The sequence below is a fragment of the Aegilops tauschii genome, chromosome 7 (genome assembly GCF_002575655.3).
Source record: "Aegilops tauschii subsp. strangulata cultivar AL8/78 chromosome 7, Aet v6.0, whole genome shotgun sequence".
Classification (NCBI taxonomy): domain Eukaryota; kingdom Viridiplantae; phylum Streptophyta; class Magnoliopsida; order Poales; family Poaceae; genus Aegilops; species Aegilops tauschii.
Window position 1 is genome coordinate 547,799,372 of NC_053041.3, and position 26,745 is coordinate 547,826,116.

The window sequence follows — 26,745 nt, forward strand, 5'->3', positions numbered from 1 at the left end:
TATGCTATGGGCACATGACGGATGAACGGAGAGCGTATTCCGATTCGTCATATTTTTCTCAGCAACTTTCATGTATAAAACTTTTTCATCCGAGTTACGAATTATTTTCTATGATTTTCTAAAGTTTTAGCAATATTCTGAAATTATTAATAATTCGAAAATAAATGCTAAAATGCTAGATGCACCCAGCACAGGGTACACAGAACTGTACCCAGTGGCTGACAGGTGGGCTAGGGGGTCCCAGTTGACCAGTCAATGTTTGACTGGTCAACAGGGGGTGGGGCCCCCATGTCATTGACTCAGCTAACTAAATACTCATTTAACTAACAAATCTAGTTCATTAGATTAATTAATTAAGTTAATTAACCATTTAACTAATTAATTAATTATTTAATTTTATTAACATTTTTTCTACAAAAGGCAGGGTTGTGGGCCCCAGCTGCTAGTGGCCCAGGAGGCCACTAGAGAGGGCGTTTTGTGACGCCCCCGATTCAATCGTACACTAATCTTACACGCAAACGTGTACGATCAAGATCAGGGACTCACGGGAAGATATCACAACACAACTCTAAAAATAAAATAAGTCATACAAGCATCATAATACAAGCCAGGGGCCTCGAGGGCTCGAATACAAGTGCTCGATCATAGACGAGTCAGCGGAAGCAACAATATCTGAGTACAGACGTAAGTTAAACAAGTTTGCCTTAAGAAGGCTAGCACAAACTGGGATACAGATCGAAAGAGGCGCATGCCTCCTGCCTGGGATCCTCCTAACTACTCCTGGTCGTCGTCAGCGGCCTGCACGTAGTAGTAGGCACCTCCAGTGTAGTAAGATTCGTCGTCGACGGTGGCGTCTGGCTCCTCGGCTCCAGCATCTGGTTGCGACAACCAGGTAGAAGGGAAAGGGGGAAAAGAGGGAGAAAAGCTACCGTGAGTACTCATCCAAAGTACTCGCAAGCAAAGAGCTACACTACATATGCATGGGTATATGTGTAAAGGGCCATATCGGTGGACTGAACTGCAGAATGCCAGAATAAGAGGGGGATAGCTAATCCTGTCGAAGTGTAACACGCCGGATGTAACTTTCCATATTTGTAACTCCAACTCTTGCCATTTTCGGCTATGTGTTATGATATTCCATTCGTGGTCGGGTTTTTGTCTTTCGTTTTGCATTTTGTTCATGTCATGCATCTCATATCATGTCATCATGTGCATATCATTTGCATACGTGTTCATCTCATGCATCCGAGCATTTTCCCCGTTGTCCGTTTTGCAATCCGACACTCCCACACGCACCGGCGCACCCCTCTTGTCTCTTTTTGTGAGCGGGTGTTAAACGTTCTCGGAATGGACCGAGGTTTGCCAAGTGGCCTTGGTACACCACCGGTAGACCACCTGTCAAGTTTCGTTCCATTTGGGGGTCGTTCGATGCTCCAACAGTTAACCGGGTAACCGCAAAGGCCTTTTGTGTGTTCTAGCCAAACACCCCTCCAAACAGCCCAATAACCCACCTAAGTCACTTCCATGCTCTCCGTCGTTCGATCATGATCGTGTGGGCGAAAACCGCACTCCATTTGGAGTCTCCTAGCTCCCTCTAGCTATAAATATGTGAGCCTCCCCGAAATCCCGTAGTCCAAAAAACCCTAGCTCCGCTCCCTCCGCGCGCCGGACGTGTCCGGTCCGGCCGGACAAACCCGCGCCGCCGCCCGCAGCCAATCGGGAGGTGCCACGTCAGCACCTCCGGCCTCCCGCGCCGCCGGCCCGCCGAAGCCCATCGCCGGCCCCCGCGGCCCGCGTCTCCGCCGCCCGCGCCCGTCTCCCGCGCCTCGAACCCGCCGCCCGAGAGCGCCACCTCCGCCCGCCGCTCCGCGCTCCATCGCCGGCGCGCCCGCACCCGAGCCGGCGAGCTCCCGCGCCAACTCCGGCGAGCTCGTCCACCCGCACCCGCGCCCTCGCCGCCGGGTGTCCCCCTCGCCGGATTCGTTCTTCCCCGACTCCGGCGACCTCTCCAAGTTCCTCTCCGGCCGCCGCACGCTCCAACCCCGGCGAACCCCGGCCATCCTCGGTTCGCGTGCCCGAAACCCTAGATCGAGATTGACTTCCCCCCTCGTTTTTCTGCCAAGTCCCGAATATATCACTTTATGTTGTTCTGTTCATCATGGCATATTTCATTGCATACTGCTCCGTTTTGCGTGCATGATATATCGAAATGTTCATCACGAGATGCTCTTCATTTTGTTCCATTGTGCCATGCTCGTTTGAGTTCATCTTGATGCCCAAATCTCTGATGCAAGAGTGCTATATGTTGTTTACTGCTGTTACTTATCAGAACTTGATGTTTTGTTATTTTTGTCACATTTGATGTGTGCATTTTATGGGCATGATCTCTACAGGTGTTTTGATCTATGCCATGCCATCTTTACAGAGGTGTATGCCATGTATTTTTGTGATCTATGTGGTGACTAGCACAAGCATGCAAACTAGGCTTCGTGATGTTTCTGTTTTCAGGGACGGGATTTTGCCAAGTCTTTTACCTGCTGTTATTTTGTTGCCATGTATCCATGTGGCTACAGTGAGATCCATGCTTATTTTGAGTATGTTCAGTAAGGATGTTTTGGACATATAGTTGTGCTATATCCATCCATGCCCCTGTTTTCAATTATGGAGTGCCCTAGCATGTCTCAATCTTGCTCTACTTTTGCTATAAAATGTTCCTGGCAGAATGTTAACATGATATTCAATTTTGCCAAGGTTGTTGTAGTTGATCCATAATGTTATGAACTTGCTCTTGCCATGAATAGCTTCACGAACATGTCTTCTTACTGATGTATGCTTGTTTTGTCATGCAATGCTTTGTGAGGAGTGAATCGAGCTCACAAAGATGCCTTCATAATTCTGTTAATGCCATGCTCTGTTTTCTGCTAAGTCTGAAACCTGTTAACGAAACTTGCTATGTTTACATGGGTGCCATCATATCTTCTTATCCTTTTTGGCTCATGGTCAGTAAGGGACTTTTTTCTATGCATTTAGTAGATTCATTTCATGCCTTTTATTGCTATGATAAGTTCCTGTAGCATGTGTTTTGCTTGCTCTGAACATTGCTACCTGATGCTGTTTCAGCCATGTTCAGTATTTTCACTAAGTCTGTGAAGCTGATATCTTTTGCACTTCTGCCATGCTTGTTTGAACCTGTTATTTTGTGATTTAGCTGTAGCTCAGTGTTCATATTTTGTCAAGCATATCTTGTAGATCACTGTCATATGCTTTGTTGCTATGTTGGGGTGCTGTAGCATAGTTATTTGATGTATTCTAGTCGCTATCATGCTGTTAATCGCAGAATCGTGTCATTCTTGTTTTGCTTGCCATTTGCAAACCGTGTATCCGTTTCCAGTGATCTTTATATCGACTTCGACCGAAATCATCTCATCTTTCCAGTGGCATACTTGGTTTGCCAAGTTGATGCCCTGTTCATCCTTTTTCTTCCGGAGCACGCATATGCATCGCATATCACATCTCGCATATTATGCATGTATTGTATCATGTTGCTTGTGCATTTCCCGTGATTGATTGTGGTTCCATTGCTTGTGTTCTTGCTGTGGATAGATCCGGGAGATGAGTTCGTGAACGAGGAACCTGTTGAGTACGCTTACGAGGATCAAGCTTTCGACAACTCTGAACCTTGCAGGCAAGATGACCATACCCTCGAAATCACTTCTATCTTTGCCTTGCTAGTAGTTCGCTCTATTGCTATGCTGCGCTACCTACCACTTGCTATATCATGCCTCCCATATTGCCATGTCAAGCCTCTAACCATCCTTTCCTAGCAAACTATTGTTTGGCTAAGTTACCGCTTTTGCTCAGCCCTTCTTATAGCGTTGCTAGTTGTAGGTGAAGTTGAAGTTGGTTCCATGTTGGAACATGGATATTTTGGCATATCATAATATCTCTTATTTAATTAATGCATCTATATATTTGGTAAAGGGTGGAAGGCTCGGCCTTATGCCTGGTGTTTTGTTCCACTCTTGCCGCCCTAGTTTTCGTCATACCGGTGTTATGTTCCTTGAGTTTGCGTTCCTTACGCGGTTGGGTGATTTATGGGACCCCCTTGACAGTTCGCCTTGAATAAAATTCCTCCAGCAAGGCCCAACCTTGGTTTTACATTTGCCTACCTAAGCCTTTTTCCCTTGGGTTTTCGCGAGCCCGAGGGTCATCTTTATTTAAACCCCCGGGCCAGTGTTCCTCTGAGTGCTGGTCCAAACTAGAGCCCTTTGCAGCGCCACCTGGGGGAAACTTGAGGCCTGGTTTTAGTTGTACGGACTGCTCATCCGGTGTGCCCTAAGAACGAGATATGTGCAGCTCCTATCGGGATTTGTCGGCACATTCGGGCGGCTTTGCTGGTCTTGTTTTACCATTGTCAAAATGTCTTGTAAACCGGGATTCCGAGACTGATCAGGTCTTCCCGGGAGAAGTTTTATCCTTCGTTGACCGTGAGAGCTTATAATGGGCTAAGTTGGGACACCCCTGCAGGGTATTATTGTTGGGGAACGTAGCAGAAATTCAAAATTTTCTACGCACCACCAAGATCAATCTATGGAGTTTACTAGCAACGAGAGGGAAGGAGTGCATCTACATACCCTTGTAGATCGCGAGCGGAAGCGTTCAAGAGAACAGGGTTGATGGAGTCGTACTCGTCGTGATCCAAATCACCGATGATCCTAGCGCCGAACGGACGGCACCTCCGCGTTCAACACACGTACAGAGCAGCGACGTCTCCTCCTTCTTGATCCAGCAAGGGGGGAGGAGAGGTTGATGGAGATCCAGCAGCACGACGGCGTGGTGGTGGAAGTAGCGGGATTCCAACAGGGCTTCGCCAAGCGCTGCAGGAGGAGGGAGATGTGTCACGGGAGGGAGAGGGAGGCGCCAGGGCTTGGGTATTGCTGCCCTCCCTTCCCCCCACTATATATAGGGCTAAGGGAGAGGGGGGCGCAGCCTTGGCCCTTCCTCCAAGGAAGGGTGCGGCCAGGGAGGAGTCCATCCTCCCCAAGGCACCTAGGAGGTGCCTTCCCCCTTTAGGACTCCCCCTTTATCTTATCTCTTGGCGCATGGGCCTCTTGGGGCTGGTTCCCTTGGCCCATATAGGCCAAGGCGCACACCCCACAGCCCATGTGGCCCCCCGGGGCATGTGGACCCCTTGGTGGACCCCCGGACCCCTTTCGGCACTCCCGGTACAATACCGATAATGCGCGAAACCTTTCCGGCGACCAAAACAAGACTTCCCATATATAAATATTTACCTCCGGACCATTCCGGAACTCCTCGTGACGTCCGGGATCTCATCCGGGACTCTGAACAACTTTCGGGTTACCGCATACTAATATCTCTACAACCCTAGCGTCACCGAACCTTAAGTGTGTAGACCCTACGGGTTCGGGAGACACGCAGACATGACCGAGACGACTCTCCGGTCAATAACCAACAGCGGGATCTGGATACCCATGTTGGCTCCCACATGCTCCTCGATGATCTCATCGGATGAACCACGATGTCGAGGATTCAATCAATCCCGTATACAATTCCCTTTGTCAATCCGTATGTTACTTGCCCGAGATTCGATCGTCGGTATCCCGATACCTTGTTCAATCTCGTTACCGGCAAGTCTCTTTACTCGTTCCGTAACACATCATCCCGTGATCAACTCCTTGGTCACATTGTGCACATTATGATGATGTCCTACCGAGTGGTCCCAGAGAAACTCTCCGTTTACAAGGAGCGACAAATCCCAGCCTCGATTCGTGCCAACCCAACAGACACTTTCGGAGATACCTGTAGTGCACCTTTATAGCCACCCAGTTACGTTGTGACGTTTGGTACACCCAAAGCATTCCTACGGTATCCGGGAGTTGCACAATCTCATGGTCTAAGGAAATGATACTTGACATTAGAAAAGCTTTAGCAGATGAACTACACGATCTTGTGCTAGGCTTAGGATTGGGTCTTGTCCATCACATCATTCTCCTAATGATGTGATCCCGTTATCAACGACATCCAATGTCCATGGTCAGGAAACCGTAACCATCTATTGATCAACGAGCTAGTCAACTGGAGGCTTACTAGGGACAGGTGTTGTCTATGTATCGACACATGTATCTGAGTTTCCTATCAATACAATTTTAGCATGGATAATAAACGATTATCATGAACAAGGAAATATAATAATAACCAATTTATTATTGCCTCTAGGGCATATTTCCAACAGTCTCCCACTTGCACTAGAGTCAATAATCTAGTTCACATCACCATGTGATTAACACTCACAGGTCACATCACCATGTGACCAACATCCAAAGAGTTTACTAGAGTCAACAATCTAGTTCACATCACTATGTGATTAACACTCAATGAGTTCTGGTTGTATCATGTTATGCTTGTGAGAGAGGTTATTAGTCAATGGGTCTGAACCTTTCAGACCCGTGTGTGCTTTACGAATATCTATGTCATCTTGTGGATGCTACCACGCGCTACTTGGAGCCATTTCAAAATAACTGCTCTACTATACGAATCCGGTTTACTACTCAGAGTCATCCGGATTAGTGTCAAAGTTCGCATCGACGTAACCCTTTACGGCGAACTCCTTTTCACCTCCATAATCGAGAAAATTCCTTAGTCCACTAGATACTAAGGATAAGTTCGACCGCTGTCATGTGATCCATTCCCGGATCACTATTGTACCCCTTGACCAACTCATGGCAAGGCACACTTCATGTGCGGTACACAGCATAGCATACTGTAGAGCCTACGTCTAAAGCATAGGGGACGACCTTCGTCCTTTCTCTCTCTTCTGCTGTGGTCAGGTCTTGAGTCTTTCTCAATACTCACACCTTGTAACACAGCGAAGAACTCCTTCTTTGCCGATCTATTTTGAACTCTTTCAAAATCATGTCAAGGTGTGCGTGTTGGTAATCGTAGCATAATTTTAAAATTTTCCTACGCTCACCAAGATGCATCTATGGACTATACTAGCAACGAGGGGAAAGGAGTGCATCTACATACCCTTGTAGATCGCGAGCGGAAGCGTTCCAATGAACGTGGATGACGGAGTCGTACTCGCCGTGATCCAAATCACCGATGACCGAGTGCCGAACGGACGGCACCTCCGCGTTCAACACACGTACGGTCCAGCGGCGTCTCCTCCTTATTGATCCAGCAAGGGGGAAGGAGAGGTTGATGGAGATCCAGCAGCACGACGGCGTGGTGGTGGATGTAGCGGGATGCCGGCAGGGCTTCGCCCAGCTTGTACGAGAGAGAGGGGTGTAGCAGGGGAGGAGGGAGGCGCCCAAGGCTGTAATGTTGCTGCCCTCCCTCCCCCCTTTATATAGGCCCCCTGGGAGGGGGGGTGGGCACCGGCCAAACCCCATCTAGATGGGGGGGGCGGCCAAGGGGGTGCCTTGCCCCCAAGGCAAGTGGGGCGCCCCCCACCCTAGGGTTTCCAACCCTAAGCGCAGGGGGGAGGCCCATGGGGGGGCGCCCAGCCCACTAGGGGCTGGTTCCCTTCCCACTTCAGCCCACGGGGCCCTCCGGGATAGGTGGCCCCACCCGGTGGACCCCCGGGACCCTTCCGGTGGTCCTGGTACAATACCAGTAACCCCCGAAACTTTCCCGGTGGCCGAAACTTGACTTCCTATATATAATTCTTTACCTTCGGACCATTCCGGAACTCCTCGTGACGTCCGGGATCTCATCCGGGACTCCGAACAACTTTCGGGTTTCCGCATACACATATCTCTACAACCCTAGCATCACCGAACCTTAAGTGTGTAGACCCTACGGGTTCGGGAGACATGCAGACATGACCGAGACGCCTCTCCGGTCAATAACCAACAGCGGGATCTGGATACCCATGTTGGCTCCCACATGTTCCACGATGATCTCATCTGATGAACCACAATGTCGAGGATTCAATCAATGTCGGTATACAATTCCCTTTGTTAATCGGTATGTTACTTGCCCGAGATTCGATCGTCGGTATCCCAATACCTTGTTCAATCTCGTTACCGGCAAGTCTCTTTACTCGTACCGTAATGCATGATCCCGTGACTAATGCCTTAGTCACATTGAGCTCATTATGATGATGCATTACCGAGTGGGCCTAGAGATACCTCTCCGTCATACGGAGTGACAAATCCCAGTCTCGATCCGTGCCAACCCAACAGACACTTTCTGAGATACCCGTAGTGCACCTTTATAGTCACCCAGTTATGTTGTGACGTTTGGCACACCCAAAGCACTCCTACGGTATCCGGGAGTTGCACGATCTCATGGTCTAAGGAAAAGATACTTGACAGTGGAAAAGCTCTAGCAAACGAAACTACACGATATTTTATGCTATGCTTAAGATTGGGTCTTGTCCATCACATCATTCTCCTAATGATGTGATCCCGTTATCAATGACATCCAATGTCCATAGTCAGAAAACCATGACTATCTGTTGATCAACGAGCTAGTCAACTAGAGGCTTACTAGGGACACGTTGTAGTCTATGTATTCACACATGTATTACGATTTCCGGATAACACAATTATAGCATGAATAATAGACAATTACCATGAACAAAGAAATAGAATAATAACCATTTATTATTGCCTCTAGGGCATATTTCCAACAGTCTCCCACTTGCACTAGAGTAAATAATCTAGTTACATTGTGATGAATCGAACACCCATTGCGTCCTGGTGTTGATCATGTTTTGCCCTAGGGAGAGGTTTAGTCAACGGATCTGCTACATTCAGGTCCGTATGTACTTTACAAATATCTATGTCTCCATTTTGAACACTTTCACGAATGGAGTTGAAGCGACGCTTGATATGCCTGGTCTTCCTGTGAAATCTGGGCTCCTTCGCAAGGGCAATAGCTCCAGTGTTGTCACAGAAGAGAGTCATCGGGCCCGACGCATTGGGAATCACCCCTAGGTCGGTAATGAACTCCTTCACCCAGACTGCTTCCTGTGCTGCCTCCGAGGCCGCCATGTACTCCGCTTCACATGTAGATCCTGCCACGACGCTTTGCTTGCAACTGCACCAGCTTACTGGTCCTCCATTCAAAATATACACGTATCCGGTTTGTGACTTCGAGTCATCCAGATCTGCGTCGACGTAACCCTTTACGACGAGCTCTTCGTCACCTCCATAAACGAGAAACATATCCTTAGTCCTTTTCAGGTACTTTAGGATATTCTTGACCGCTGTCCAGTGTTCCATGCCGGGATTACTTTGGTACCTTCCTACCAAACTTACGGCAAGGTTTACATCAGGTCTGGTACACATCATGGCATACATAATAGACCCTATGGCCGAGGCATAGGGGATGACACTCATCTTTTCTCTATCTTCTGCCGTGGTCGGGCATTGAGCCGTGCTCAATTGCACACCTTGCAATACAGGCAAGAACCCCTTCTTGGACTGATCCATATTGAACTTCTTCAATATCTTGTCAAGGTATGTACTCTGTGAAAGACCAATGAGGCGTCTTGATCTATCTCTATAGATTTTGATGCCTAATATATAAGCAGCTTCTCCAAGGTCCTTCATTGAAAAACACTTATTCAAATAGGCCTTTATACTTTCCAAGAATTCTATATTTTCCCATTAGAAGTTGTCATCCACATATAATATGAGAAATGCTACAGAGCTCCCGCTCACTTTCTTGTAAACATAGGCTTCTCCATAAGTCTGTGTAAACCCAAACGCTTTGATCATCTCATCAAAGCGAATGTTCCAACTCCGAGATGCTTGCACCAGCCCATAGATTGAGCGCTGGAGCTTGCATACTTTGTTAGCATTCTTAGGATCGACAAAACCTTCCGGCTGCATCATATACAACTCTTCCTTAAGGAAGCCATTAAGGAATGCCGTTTTGACGTCCATCTGCCATATCTCATAATCATAGTATGCGGCAATTGCTAACATGATTCGGACGGACTTCAGCTTTGCTACGGGTGAGAAAGTCTCATCGTAGTCAACCCCTTGAACTTGTCGATAACCCTTAGCGACAAGTCGAGCTTTGTAGATGGTCACATTACCATCCGCGTCCGTCTTCTTCTTAAAGATCCATTTGTTTTCTATGGCTTGCCGATCATCGGGCAAGTCAGCCAAAGTCCATACTTCGTTTTCATACATGGATCCTATCTCGGATTTCATGGCTTCTAGCCATTTGTCAGAATCCGGGCCCGCCATCGCTTCTTCATAGTTCGAAGGTTCACCGTTGTCTAACAACATGATTTCCAGGACAGGGTTGCCGTACCACTCTGGTGCGGAACGTGTCCTTGTGGACCTACGAAGTTCAGTAGTAACTTGATCCGAAGCTTCATGATCATCATCATTAATTCCTCCCTAGTCGGTGTAGGCACCACAGGAACATCTTCCCGCGCCGCGCTACTTTCCGGTTCGGAAGGGGTGACTATCACCTCATCAAGTTCCACTTTCCTCCCACTCAATTCTTTCGAGAGAAACTCCTTCTCCAGAAAGGACCCGTTCTTGGCAACGAAGATCTTGCCTTCGGATCTGAGGTAGAAGGTATACCCAATAGTTTCCTTAGGGTATCCTATGAAGACGCATTTTTCCGACTTTGGTTCGAGCTTTTCAGGTTGAAGTTTCTTGACATAAGCATCGCATCCCCAAACTTTTAGAAACGACAGCTTAGGTTTCTTCCCAAACCATAATTCATACGGTGTCGTCTCAACGGATTTCGATGGAGCCCTATTTAAAGTGAATGCGGCAGTCTCTAAAGCATAGCCCCAAAATGAGAGCGGTAAATCGGTAAGAGACATCATAGATCGCACCATATCCAATAGAGTGCGATTACGACGTTCGGACACACCGTTTCGCTGAGGTGTTCCAGGCGGCGTGAGTTGTGAAACTATTCCACATTTCCATAAATGTGCACCAAATTCGTGACTTAAATATTATCCACCACGATCTGATCGTAAGAATTTTATTCTCCTGTCACGTTGATTCTCAACCTCACTCTGAAATTCCTTGAACTTTTCAAAGGTTTCTGTAGCGACCAGACCTCAAATGGCCTGTGCTGCTGTGCACCATTGTCATCCCTGGATCAGTAATGCTGACACGCACAGTAAAAATGGAGGATTTATAACAGAGTAGCAATCACACACTGATTACATCGAATATCTCCAAAGAGATTAAGTATGATAAACATGGCTTAAGGCCATCTAAAAACGATAACAGCGGAAGACTTGGAAGATAAGTGAGTCCATCAACTCCAGCGGCATCACTGAGTATAAGACCACGACCTAAGGCACCTTACTCGTCGTCTGAAAAGTCTGCAACATGAAACGTTGTAGCCCGAAAACGGGTCAGCACATAGAATATGCTGGCAATGTAACACATAGAGAATAATGAACAGTGATAACGCTATACTACATGCATATATGGCTGGTGGAAAGCTCTATGGTTAAATTTTATGCGAAAAGCCAATTTTTCCCTACTGCAAAGGAATACATTTTATTTAACTATCATGGTGGTTGTTAAACATTGAGAAGGTACCTCCAACTCAATCCCAATTAGGTGTCATCATTAACCCAACAAAATTAATTAAAAGTAACATGGTGATGAGATTCAAATGATAATCCAGGTACTAGATACTCAAGTTGTCCATAACCGGGGACACGGCTAACCATGATTAGTTTGTACACTCTGCAGAGGTTTGCGCACTTTTCCCCACAAGACTCGATCACCTCCGCTTGATTCTCGCACTACATGATGTTTGAGAAACGGATGACCGAGACACAGCCTTTCAGAAACAATCACTCTTTACTCTGGATGGACCGGTACACCTACTTTCCCCTACATCTGCTAGCCCACCTCTTCAAGAGATCTTGTAACCTACTCAACTATGCTAGAGCCCATAATAGCTTGTGGCTGCACACGGAAGTTTCTAGCATGAATAATCTTATGATCCCTTTGAGCCTGGGTGGCAGTCCTTATACAAACAGACAACACTGGGTTCTCCAGGTGCCTCAGTCCACCCAGATGTGAGTTAGTTGCCACCTTAAGTTGAACCATTAATAAACATCTCACATCTGTCATGAATATCTCTCAAAACCTAGATCCACGTCTACGAGCATAGCATGGCAATAATAATAGCAACGTAGAAGTAACTCCCAAGGGTTTGAATAGAAAACAGGTAATAGGTACTACCTCAACTACTTCCCAATACCCACAATTTAATTAGATCCTAATCATGCAATATGTTTGAGGAATAGATCTAATGCAATAAAACTGGGTATGAAAAGTATGATCAAAGTGTTACTTGCCTTGCTGATGATCCGCAAAACCTAGCGATTCGAAGTAACAAGCGGCACACTCCGGGTACTCTATCGCAAACAAACAAGCATACAATCAGTACTCATCTAATGCACAGGTAAAACTCGAATGAAAGATCCAACCAGAGAGTTCAACTTAAGAACTCCGGTTTGCAAAAAGAATCAACTCGAAAGAAGCAACGAAAGTCAAACTGTGAAAGAAAGAAGCTTCATTTACTAATCTGGATCTAGGTCAAATTTTACTGTAGCAAAACTTGTTTGAGTAGGTTAAACGGAAAGAGAATTTCGAGACAAAACTCTAGGCGCTTGAATCGCCAGATTCCGATAAACGAGCGAGAAGTTAAACAGAAACGAAGATTCGATCAGAAATCGAATCTGAGTTAATCGCAGAAAAATCCGACGAAAAAGAAAAATGGACGAACGGTTAAAGAACGGACGTTCGTTAACAGAGAAAAACCGACGAACGCATTCGTTAAAACGAACGGTTCGATGAACGCTCGCAAAATAATAAAACCGAAAAAAATCGATCTAGGGTTTTTTTTAACGAAGGGTTTTTTTAAACAAAAACCGGCGTTGAACGGGGCAGGCAGTACCTCGTCGGGGCGAGGGTTCCGGCGGGGCTCCGGCGCTCGGGGCGAGGGGCGGCGAGGGGGTGTGGGGTGCGGGGCTCGGGGGGGGGGGGTGCAAGGGGCGGCTCCGGCGGCGGCCAACGGCGGCCGCTCCCGAGTGCGGCGGCGGCGGCAAGGCGGGCGGCGGCGGCTCCCGAGATGAGAGAGAGGGGGGGGGGGGTTGAGGGGTATATAAAGAGGGGGGAGCTCAGCTTGGAGGAGGGGGCAAGCTCCGGCGGGGTCGGACTCCCGTGTCCTCCATGGACACGGCGGCGGCGCTCTCCCGTGCGGAGGAAGGAGAGGGCGACGGGGTGGGCCGGCGGCCTGGGCTCGGCACAGCGGGCGCGCGCGTTTTTTTAAATGTTCCGCGGAAAATAATACGTAAAAAATAAATAAAATTCAGAAAAATATAAAATAAATTTTCCCCGTCTAGTTAGAAAATCTAGAATAGGGTGAACATTTTTTTAAATCAAAATAAATATTTTGAAAACATGCAATATTTTTAATGCAATAAAAATTGCAAATAAAATCCAAATAAATCCAATAAATGATTTTAACATTTTACCTCTAGTATTTCAATTGTTTTGGAGAAGTCATATTTTCTCCTCTCATATATTTTTAGAATGAAATATTTTTCCAGAGAGAAAATAATTAAAACCAAAATCCTCGTCTTATTATTTGATGAAAATCAAATATGAAAATTCGAGAAAATCCCCAACTCTCTCCGAGGGTCCTTGAGTTGCTTAGGATTTATCGAGGATTTGTCAAAATGCAATAAAACATGATATGCAAAGATGATCTATGTATAACATACCAAATTGAAAATTTGGGATGTTACAAACCTACCCCCCTTAAGATGAATCTCGCCCTCGAGATTCGGGTTGGCTAGAAAACAGGTGGGAGTGGTACTTCCGTAGATCTTCCTCTCGCTCCCAGGTGGCTTCATCCTCCGTGTGGTGACTCCACTGGACTTTGCAAAACTTGATAACCTTACTGCGGGTAACTCGGCTGGCATACTCAAGAATCTTAACTGGTTTCTTCTCATAGGTCAAATCACTTTCCAGCTGAATTGCTTCCAGTGGCACAGTATCTCTCAGTGGTATCTCAGCCATCTCTGCGTGGCACTTCTTCAACTGCGAAACGTGAAATACATCATGAACTCCAGACAATCCTTCGGGCAATTCCAGCTTGTAGGCAACCTCTCCCATACGTTCCACAATTCTGTATGGTCCGATAAAACGGGGCGCTAACTTTCCCTTAACTCCAAAGCGCTTCACTCCTCGAAGTGGTGATACTCGAAGATATACTCGGTCTCCGACTTCGTGAACTGTCTCTTTTCGTTTAGAATCAGCATAACTCTTCTGCCTGGACTGGGCTACCTTGAGCTTATCGCGAATCAACCTCACTTTCTGTTCAGACTCCTTAATCAAATCTGGTCCAAACAGCTGACGGTCTCCAACTTCGTCCCATAACAACGGTGTTCTACACCTCCTTCGATACAAAGCTTCGAAAGGGGCCATCTTCAAACTGGTTTGGTAACTGTTGTTATAAGAAAACTCCGCATATGGCAAATTGTCGTCCCAACTAGATCCATAATCTAGTGCACATGTTCTCAACATGTCCTCCAAAATCTGGTTGACTCTCTCGGTCTGTCCATCTATCTGTGGGTGAAATACTGTACTAAATTCCAGCCTGGTTCCCAATGTTTCATGTAACTGCTTCCAAAACTTTGAGGTAAATTGGGTTCCTCTGTCTGATACAATGGTCCTCGGAACTCCATGCAAACATATGATCCTGGTCATGTAGATCTTGGCCAACTTAGCACTGGTGTAAGTGGTCTTCACTGGAATGAAATGAGCCACTTTCGTCAATCGGTCGACTACAACCCATATTGAGTCATAGCCTGAACGAGTCCTGGGTAATGCTGTGATAAAATCCATGCCTATTTTATCCCACTTCCATTCGGGTATTGGCAATGGTTGTAGCAATCCTGCTGGCTTCTGATGCTCTGCCTTCACTCTCTGACATACATCACAAACTGCTACATACTCTGCAATATCCTTCTTCATTCCGGTCCACCAGAAAGTATTCTTCAAATCCAAATACATCTTGGTATTCCCTGGGTGTATCGAGTACGGTGAATCATGGGATTCTTGCAAAATCAACTTCCTGATCTCCGGATCATTTGGCACATATACACGGTCCTCAAACCATAAGGTATCGTGCTCATCCTCACGAAATCCCTTGGCTTTTCCTTTGCTCATCTTCTCCTTTATCTCTTCAATCCCCTTGTCTGTCTTCTGAGCTTCTCTGATCCTTTCCATCAAGGTAGACTGAATCTCCAATGTCGCTAAATAGCCTCTTGGGACTATCTCCAAACATAGCTCGCGAAGGTCCTCGGCTAACTCCTGAGGTAACTCTCCTGTCATGAGAGTGTTGATATGACTCTTGCGGCTCAACGCGTCTGCTACTACGTTAGCCTTTCCAGGGTGATAATGCAATCTCATATCATAATCTTTAATGAGCTCCAGTCATCTCCTCTGTCTGAGATTTAACTCCTTCTGCGTGAAAATGTACTTCAAACTCTTGTGATCCGTGTACACCTCACAATGGTTTCCGATGAGAAAATGTCTCCATGTCTTCAATGCATGCACCACGGCTGCTAATTCCAAATCGTGCGTAGCATAATTCTTCTCATGGGGTTTAAGTTGTCGTGAAGCATATGACACAACTCTTCCTTCCTGCATAAGCACTGCTCCAAGTCCTCGACGAGAAGCGTCGCAATAAACTTCATAGTCCTTGCGTTGATCTGGCAATCAACACTGGTGAGGTAACCAATCGTTTCTTCAACTCTTGGAAACTAGCTTCACATTCCTCAGTCCAATTGAATTTAGTGTCCTTCTTCAATAGCTCAGCCATGGGCTTAGCAATCTTCGAGAAATTCTCGATGAATCTCCGGTAGTATCCCGCAAGTCCAAGAAAACTCCGGATTTCTCCAACTGTCGTGGGTGACTCCCAACTTGTCACTGTGTCGACCTTGGCAGGGTCTACTGCTATTCCTTCTCCAGAAATAACATGTCCAAGGAATCCAACTTCCTTCAGCCAAAATTCACACTTGCTGAACTTGGCATATAACTGATGTTCTCTGAGCTTCTCAAGTACCAATCTTAAATGCTCCTCATGCTCTTCTTCATCCTTGGAAAAGATTAAAATATCATCAATGAACACCACGACGAACTTATCCAGAAACTCCATAAACACTTTGTTCATCAGGTTCATGAAATAGGCAGGTGCGTTAGTCAGTCCAAATGACATAACGGTATACTCATACAATCCATATCTGGTGGTAAAAGCCGTCTTAGGTATATCCTGCTCTCGAATCTTTAACTGATGGTATCCTGATCGTAGATCGATCTTGGAAAATACTTTAGCTCCTTGTAGGCGGTCAAACAAATCATTGATCATCGGCAGTGGGTACTTGTTTTTAATGGTCACTTCATTCAATCCTCGGTAATCAACAACCATCCTCAGTGATCCATCTTTCTTCTCCACTAGAAGTACTGGTGATCCCCAAGGTGACGAACTTGGGCGAATATAGCCTTTATCCAGTAACTCCTTGATCTGCTTCTTAATTTCCTCCAAATCCTTTGCGGGCATCCTGTATGGTCTCTTAGATATTGGCCCTGTGCCTGGCAAAAGTTCAATCAAGAACTCAATGTCTCTATCTGGTGGCATGCCTGGCAACTCTTCTGGAAATACATCCGGATGATCCTTCACCACTGGTACTTCCTCCTGTACAACTCCTGATAAGGAATTTACTTGAGTCCTCTTCGGCATATGCCGGGATACATACTTGATCCTTTTCCCTTCCGGGGTGGTAAGCAAAATCGTCTTGCTGGCACAATCGATGTTTCCTCCATACAACGATAGCCAATCCATTCCCAAAATCACATCCAAACCTTGCGATTCCAAAACAATGAGGTCTGAGGGGAAAACATGCCTTCCAATGGCCAATGGTATCTGAAAACATCCTTGGGTTGCCATATACTCTGCTCCTGGCGAGGTTACTAACATAGGGGTTTTGAGAACTTGGGTGGACATCTTAAACTTATTCACAAATCCCCTTGATATGTATGAATGCGATGCACCAGTATCGAAAAGAACGGTTGCAGTAAATGACTTAACCAAAAACTTACCTATTACTGCATCAGGCTGAGCTTCAACCTCCTCCACGCTCACGTGGTTCACATGCCCTTTGTTGAACGGGTTCGGCTTCTTCCCAGAGCTTCCATTGCCATTTCCATTTTGGGCTTCAGGACAATCAGTTGCATAATGTCCCGTCTTCTGGCACTTGAAACAAGTAATGTGACTTAGATCCCTCTTGGTTGGGGTAGATGGGTTGGTGCGGTTCTGTCCGTTGCCTCCTCCATTCCCATTACCATTCTTGGAGCCATTATGGTTGTGCGAACTACCTCCTCCATGGGTATGCTGAAACTGTCCTCCCGGTTTCGGGGCAAATCGTGGCTTCTGCTGGGCTCTAGAATTGTACTTCCCTTGTCCATACTTCCTCTTGCGGTTTTCAATCTGCTGTTGCTTCCCTTCAATCATGAGAGCTCTATCTACCAGCTCCTGGTAGTTGTTGAAAGTTGCTACCATCAACTGCATACTCAGTTCATCATTCAGCCCTTCCAAAAATTTCTCCTGCTTGGCAGCATCTGTAGCAACGTCATCTGGTGCATAACGTGCTAACTTACTGAAATCCTCCACATACTGGCCTACGGTGCGTCCTCCTTGGCGTAGGTTACGAAACTCACGCTTCTTCATAGCCATAGCTCCTGCTGAAACATGAGCTGTACGGAAAGCTTGCTGAAACTGGTCCCATGTGACAGTGTCAATAGGGTGCGTGGCTGTATAATTCTCCCACCATGATGCTGCGGGTCCATCAAGTTGATGTGCGGCAAAACGCACTCTTTCCGCATCTGTGCATCCTGCAGTGGTCAACTCCCTTCCAACTTTGCGGAGCCAATCATCTGCAACAATCGGCTCGGTGCTACTGGAAAACACCGGCGGGTTTAGCCTAAAGAAACGGGCTAGGTGATCAACAGGTGGTGGTGGCGGTGGGTTGTTGGTGTTGTTGCCTTGGTTCTGCACTAACACTTGCATCAGGGCATTCTGTTGCTAAATCAACTGGGTGATCTCTGGCGGGAAAACAAATCCGGTGTCGCGTCTCGGAGGCATCTGATAGGTTTAGAAAAGATGAGAGTTAAGAATAGAATGAGGTCTAGAGGGAAAACACTACCCATATGCTCATGAGACAAATCAATCAATATCACTCAATCAATTCAAACAAGGCAAAACAATCGATCTAACGAGCGTTACAAAGTGCTTGAACTATACTATTAAATGGGGGAAAACTACTACTGATATGGTGGTCTACTAGAAATTCTGATCCGTTGAAGACTCCATGATGTCTGCTCCAGCTTCATCAACAAAGTCATCTTCACTTGGTTCCGAGTCAGTGTCGTCGATGATGATGTAGTTATCCGGACAAGTGTATTCGTCGACTTCTGCTTTTGGCACTGGATTTCCCATGAATACTCCAATCTTCTTCTCCAGGTCGTCATTCTTCCCTACTAGTGCGTTGATTTCCTCCAAATAATCTTCACGTGTAGCTTTGAGTTCTTCTTGGAGCTCCTTGATCTTGGTTAATGCCTTCTTCAGTTCTTCCTTGTCCGTGCACATCTGGTTCTCCTGGCGACGAATGTGTTGGTTCTGCTCCTGGATGAAAGCTGCGATTGATCCATCCTTCTTGGTTCTGATCATCTCCCATTGCGCGTCTCGGCGTCCACAAATTTGGTAAATTGTATCCTTAAGCTCCCGGTGATAGACTTCTCCAATGCGTCCCATGGCGATGTGTGCGGCCATGCTCTTCCCTAAACTCCAAGTTGGTGCTTCAAAAACCAATCTTATGGCACTAAACACCCTTCCTGGAATGATAACTTGAATCTTCCAGCTCTCCTCTTCAGGTAATGTGGCGTTGTAGGTTCCGGTGATGCTTGGTATTCCTATGTTCAACTACTTGGTGACTTCCTTCAAATGTCGACCAAACGGCGTGTCTTCATCTGGTTGCATGAACTTGCTCCTTGCATTCGCCATTCCTAAAAGAGTAGAAAAAGGAGAGGGGCCAGAAATGAGAAGAGAGAAGCTTTCCAGGGCTTAAGCTTAGTGGTCGTGTCCTACAGTCAGCGTGTGCTCTGATACCAACTTTGTACCGACCAGACCTCAAATGGCCTGTGCTGCTGTGCACCAGTGTCATCCCTGGATCAGTAATGCTGACACGCACAGTACAAATGGAGGATTTATAACAGAGTAGCAATCACACACTTATTACATCGAATATCTCCAAAGAGATTAAGTATGATAAACATGGCTTAAGGCCATCTAAAAACGATAACAGCGGAAGACTTGGAAGATAAGTGAGTCCATCAACTCCAGCGGCATCACTGAGTATAAGACCACGACCTAAGGCACCTTACTCGTCGTCTGAAAAGTCTGCAACATGAAATGTTGCAGCCCGAAAACGGGTCAGCACATAGAATATGCTGGCAATGTAACACATAGAGAATAATGAACAGTAATAACGCTATACTACATGCATATATGGCTGGTGGAAAGCTCTATGGTTAAATTTTATGCGAAAAGCCAATTTTTCCCTACTGCAAAGGATTAAATTTTATTTAACTATCATGGTGGTTGTTAAACATTGAGAAGGTACCTCCAACTCAATCCCAATTAGGTGTCATCATTAACCCAACAAAATTAATTAAAAGTAACATGGTGATGAGATTCAAATGATAATCCAGGTACTAGATACTCAAGTTGTCCATAACCGGGGACACGGCTAACCATGATTAGTTTGTACGCTCTGCAGAGGTTTGCGCACTTTTCCCCACAAGACTCGATCACCTCCGCTTGATTCTCGCACTACATGATGTTTGAGAAACGGATGACCGAGACACAGCCTTTCAGAAACAATCACTCTTTACTCTGGATGGACCGGTACACCTACTTTCCCCTACATCTGCTAGCCCACCTATTCAAGAGATCTTGTAACCTACTCAACTATGCTAGAGCCCATAATAGCTTGTGGCTGCACACGGAAGTTTCTAGCATGAATAATCTTATGATCCCTTTGAGCCTGGGTGGCAGTCCTTATACAAACAGACAACACTGGGTTCTCCAGGTGCCTCAATCCACCCAGATGTGAGTTAGTTGCCACCTTAAGTTGAACCATTAATAAACATCTCACATCTGTCATGAATATCTCTCAAAACCCAGATCCACGTCTACGAGCATAGCATGGCAATAATAATAGCAACGTAGAAATAACTCCCAAGGGTTTGAATAGAAAGCAGGTAATAGGTACTAACAACTACTTCCCAATACCCACAATTTAATTAGATCCTAATCATGCAATATGTTTGAGGAATAGATCTAATGCAATAAAACTGGGTATGAAAAGTATGATCAAAGTGTTACTTGCCTTGTTGATGATCCGCAAAACCTAGCGATTCGAAGTAACAAGCGGCACACTCCGGGTACTCTATCGCAAACAAACAAGCATACAATCAGTACTCATCTAATGCACAGGTAAAACTCGAATGAAATATCCAACCAGAAAGTTCAACTTAAGAACTCTGGTTTGCAAAAAGAATCAACTCGAAAGAAGCAACGAAAGTCAAACTGTGAAAGAAAGAAGCTTCGTTTACTAATCTGGATCTAGGTCAAATTTTACTGTAGCAAAAACTTGTTTGAGTAGGTTAAACGGAAAGAGAATTTCGAGACGAAACTCTAGGCGCTTGAATCGCCTGATTCCGATAAACGAGCGAGAAGTTAAACAGAAACGAAGATTCGATCAGAAATCGAATCTGAGTTAATCGCAGAAAAATCCGACGAAAAAGAAAAACGGACGAACGGTTAAAGAACGGACGTTCGTTAACAGAGAAAAACCGACGAACGCGTTCGTTAAAACGAACGGTTCGGTGAACGCTCGCAAAATAATAAAACCGAAAAAAAACGATCTAGGGTTTTTTTTAAACGAAGGGTTTTTTTAAAACAAAAACCGGCGTTGAACGGGGCAGGCAGTACCTCGTCGGGGCGTGGGTTCCGGCGGGGCTCCGGTGCTCGGGGCGAGGGGCGGCGAGGGGGTGCGGGGTGCGGGGCTCGGGGGGGTGCAAGGGGCGGCTCCGGCGGCGGCCAACGGCGGCGGCGGCGGCTCCCGAGTGCGGCGGCGGCGGCAAGGCGGGCGGCGGCGGCTCCCAAGATGAGAGGGGGGGTTGAGGGGTATATAAAGAGGGGGGAGCTCGGCTTGGAGGAGTGGGCAAGCTCCGGCGGGGTCGGACTCCCGTGTCCTCCATGGACACGGCGGCGGCGCTCTCCCGTGTGGAGGAAGGAGAGGGCGACGGGGTGGGCCGGCGGCCTGGGCTCGGCCCAGCGGGCTTGCGCGTTTTTTTAATGTTCCACGGAAAATAATACGTAGAAAAATAAATAAAAGTCAGAAAAATATAAAATAAATTTTCCCCGTCTAGTTAGAAAATCTAGAATAGGGGGAACATTTTTTAAATCAAAATAAATATTTTGAAAACATGCAATATTTTTAATGCAATAAAAATTGCAAATAAAATCCAAATAAATCCAATAAATGATTTTAACATTTTACCTCCAGTATTTCAATTGTTTTGGAGAAGTCATATTTTCTCCTCTCATATATTTTTAGAATGAAATATTTTTCCGGAGAGAAAATAATTAAAACCAAAATCCTCGTCTTATTATTTGATGAAAATCAAATATGAAAATTCGAGAAAATCCCCAACTCTCTCCGAGGGTCCTTGAGTTGCTTAGGATTTATCAAGGATTTGTCAAAATGCAATAAAACATGATATGCAAAGATGATCTATGTATAACATACCAAATTGAAAATTTGGGATGTTACAGTTTCAGACTTGTGCTTCATTAGGTAGACATACCCATATCTACTTAAATCATCAGTGAGAGTGAGAACATAACGATATCCTCCGCGAGCCTCAACACTCATTGGACCGCACACATTGGTATGTATGATTTCCAATAGGTTGGTTGCTCGTTCCATTGTTCCGGAGAACGGAGTCTTGGTCATCTTACCCATGAGGCATGGTTCGCACGTGTCAAATGATTCGTAATCAAGAGACTCCAAAAGTCCATCTGCATGGAGCTTCTTCATGCGCTTGACACTAATGTGACCAAGGCGGCAGTGCCACAGATATGTGGGACTATCGTTATCAACTTTACATCTTTTGGTATTCACACTATGAATATGTGTAACATCACGTTCGAGATTCATCAAGAATAAACCATTGACCAGCGGGGCATGACCATAAAACATATCTCTCAAATAAATAGAACAACCATTATTCTTGGATTTAAATGAGTAGGCATCTCGAATTAAACGAGATCCAGATACAATGTTCATGCTCAAAGCTGGCACTAAATAACAATTATTGAGGTTTAAAACTAATCCCATGGGTAGATGCAGAGGTAGCGTGCCGACGGCGATCACATCAACCTTGGAACCATTCCCGACGCGCATCGTCACCTCGTCCTTCGCCAGTCTCCGTTTATTCCGTAGTTCCTGTTTTGAGTTACAAATATGAGCAACCGCACCGGTATCAAATACCCAGGAGCTACTACGAGTACTGGTAAGGTACACATCAATTACATGTATATCACATATACCTTTGGTGTCGCTGGCCTTCTTTTCCGCTAGGTATTTGGGGCAGTTCCGCTTCCAGTGACCACTTCCCTTGCAATAAAAACACTCAGTTTCAGGCTTGGGTCCATTCTTTGACTTCTTCCCGGTAACTGGTTTACCGGGCGCGGCAACTCCCTTGCCATCCTTCTTGAAGTTCTTCTTACCCTTGCCCTTCTTGAACTTAGTGGTTTTATTCACCATCAACACTTGATGTTCTTTTCTGATCTCCACCTTCGCTGATTTCAGCATTGAATATATATCAGGAATGGTCTTTTCCATCCCCTGCATATTGAAGTTCATCACAAAGCTCTTGTAGCTTGGTAGAAGAGACTGAAGGATTCTGTCAATGACCGCGTCATCCGGGAGATTAACTCCGAGCTGAGTCAAGCGGTTGTGCAACCCAGACATTCTGAGTATGTGCTCACTTACAGAACTATTTTCCTCCATTTTACAGCTGAAGAACTTGTCGGAGACTTCATATCTCTCGACCCGGGCATGAGCTTGGAAAACCAATTTCAGCTCCTCGAACATCTCATATGCTCCATGTTTCTCAAAACGCTTTTGGAGACCCGGTTCTAAGCTGTAAAGCATGCCGCACTGAACGAGGGAGTAATCATCAGCACGTGATTGCCAAGCGTTCATAACGTCTTGGATATCTGGGATTGGTGCTTCACCTAGCGGTGCTTCTAAGACATAATCTTTCTTGGCTACTATGAGGATGATCCTCAGGTTCCGGACCCAGTCCGTATAGTTGCTGCCATCATCTTTCAGCTTGGTTTTCTCTAGGAACGCGTTGAAATTGAGGACAACGTTGGCCATTTGATCTACAAGAGATAGTGTAAAGATTTTTTAGACTAAGTTCATGATAATTAAGTTCATCTAATCAAATTATTTAATGAACTCCCACTCAGATAGACATCCCTCTAGTCATCTAAGTGAAACATGATCCGAGTTAACTAGGCCGGGTCCGATCATCACGTGAGACGGACTAGTCAAGATCGGTGAACATCTCCATGTTGATCGTATCTTCTATACGACTCATGCTCGACCTTTCGGTCCTCCGTGTTCCGAGGCCATGTCTGTACATGCTAGGCTCGTCAAGTCAACCTAAGTGTATTGCGTGTGTTCCGAGGCCATGTCTGTACATGCTAGGCTCGTCAACACCCGTTGTATTCGAACGTTAGAATCTATCACACCCGATCATCACGTGGTGCTTCGAAACAACGAACCTTCGCAACGGTGCACAGTTAGGGGGAACACTTTTCTTGAAATTATCATAAGGGATCATCTTACTTACTACCGTCGTTCTAAGCAAATAAGATGCAAAAACATGATAAACATCACATGCAATCAAACAGTGACATGATATGGCCAATATTATTTTGCTCCTTTGATCTCCATCTTCAGGGCACCATGATCATCTTCGTCACCGGCATGACACCATGATCTCCATCATCATGATCTCCATCATTGTGTCTTCATGAAGTCGTCACGCCAACGATTACTTCTACTTCTATGGCTAACGCGTTTAGCAACAAAGTAAAGTAATTTACATGGCGTTATTCAATGACACGCAGGTCATGCAAAATAACAAAGACAACTCCTATGGCTCCTGCCGGTTGTCATACTCATCGACATGCAAGTCGTGATTCCTATTACAAGAATATGATCAATCTCATACATCACATATATCATTCATCACATCTTCTGGCCATATCACATCACATAGCACTTGCTGCAAAAACAAGTTAGACGTCCTCTAATTGTTGTTGCAAGTTTTTACGTGGTTTGTAGGTTTCTAGCAAGAACGTTTCTTACCTACGTATGACCACAACGTGATTTGCCAATTTCTATTTACCCTTCATAAGGACCCTTTTCATCGAATCCGTTCCGACTAAAGTAGGAGAGAAAGACACCCGCTAGCCACCTTCTGCAACTAGTGCATGTCAATCGGTGGAACCTGTCTTACATAAGCGTATGTGTAAGGTCGGTCCGGGCCGCTTCAGCCTACAATACCGCCGAAACAAGAAAAGACTAGTAGCGGCAAGAAGAATTGGCAACATCAACGCCCACAACTGCTTTGTGTTCTACTCGTGCATAGTAACTACGCATAGGCCTGGCTCATGATGCCACTGTTGGTAATCGTAGCATAATTTTAAAATTTTCCTATGCTCACCAAGATGCATCTATGGAGTATACTAGCAACGAGGGGAAAGGAGTGCATCTACATACCCTTGTAGATCGCGAGCGGAAGCGTTCCAATGAATGTGGATGACGGAGTCGTACTCGCCGTGATCCAAATCACCGATGAACGAGTACCGAACGGACGGCACCTCCACGTTCAACACACGTACGGTGCAGCGACGTCTCCTCCTTCTTGATCCAGCAAGGGGGGAGGAGAGGTTGATGGAGATCCAGCAGCACGACGGCGTGGTGGTGGATGTAGCGGGATGCCGGCAGGGCTTCGCCCAGCTTCTACGAGAGAGAGGGGTGTAGCAGGGGAGGAGGGAGGCGCCCAAGGCTGTAATGTTGTTGCCCTCCCTCCCCCCTTTATATAGGCCCCCTGGGAGGGGGGGCGCCGGCCAAACCCCATCTAGATGGGGGGGCGGTGGCCAAGGGGTTGCCTTGCCCCCCAAGGCAAGTGGGGCGCCCCCCCACCCTAGGGTTTCCAACCCTAGGCGCAGGGGAAGGCCCATGGGGGCGCCCAGCCCACTAGGGGCTGGTTCCCTTCCCACTTCAGCCCACGGGGCCCTCCGGGATAGGTGGCCCCACCCGGTGGACCCCCGGGACCCTTCCGGTGGTCCCGGTACAATACCGGTAACCCCCGAAACTTTCCCGGTGGCCGAAACTTGACTTCCTATATATAATTCTTTACCTCCGGACCATTCCGGAACTCCTCGTGATGTCCGGGATCTCATCCGGGACTCCGAACAACTTTTGGGTTTCCGCATACACATATCTCTACAACCCTAGCGTCACCGAACCTTAAGTGTGTAGACCCTACGGGTTCGGGAGACATGCAGACATGACCGAGACGCCTCTCCGGTCAATAACCAACAGTGGGATCTGGATACCCATGTTGGCTCCCACATGTTCCATGATGATCTCATCGGATGAACCACGATGTCGAGGATTCAATCAATCCCGGTATACAATTCCCTTTGTTAATCGGTATGTTACTTGCCCGAGATTCGATCGTCGGTATCCCAATACCTTGTTCAATCTTGTTACCGGCAAGTCTCTTTACTCGTACCGTAATGCATGATCCCGTGACTAACGCCTTAGTCACATTGAGCTCATTATGATGATGCATTACCGAGTGGGCCCAGAGATACCTCTCCGTCATACGGAGTGACAAATCCCAGCATCGATCCGTGCCAACCCAACAGACACTTTCTGATATACCCGTAGTGCACCTTTATAGTCACCCAGTTACGTTGTGACGTTTGGCACACCCAAAGCACTCCTGCGGTATCCGGGAGTTGCACAATCTCATGGTCTAAGGAAAAGATACTTGACATTGGAAAAGCTCTTGCAAACGAAACTACACGATCTTTATGCTATGCTTAAGATTGGGTCTTGTCCATCACATCATTCTCCTAATGATGTGATCCCGTTATCAATGACATCCAATGTCCATAGTCAGAAAACCATGACTATCTGTTGATCAACGAGCTAGTCAACTAGAGGCTTACTAGGGACACGTTGTGGTCTATGTATTCACACATGTATTACGATTTCCGGATAACACAATTATAGCATGAATAATAGACAATTACCATGAACAAAGAAATATAATAATAACCATTTATTATTGCCTCTAGGGCATATTTCCAACAGTGCGTTCTTTGAAAGTATAATCAGGCGTCTTGATCTATCTCTATAGATCTTGATGCCCAATATGTAAGCAGCTTTATCCAGGTCTTCCTTTGAAAAACTCCTTTCAAACAACCCTTTATGCTTTTTAGAAATTTTACATCATTTCGGATCAACAATATGTCATTCACATATAC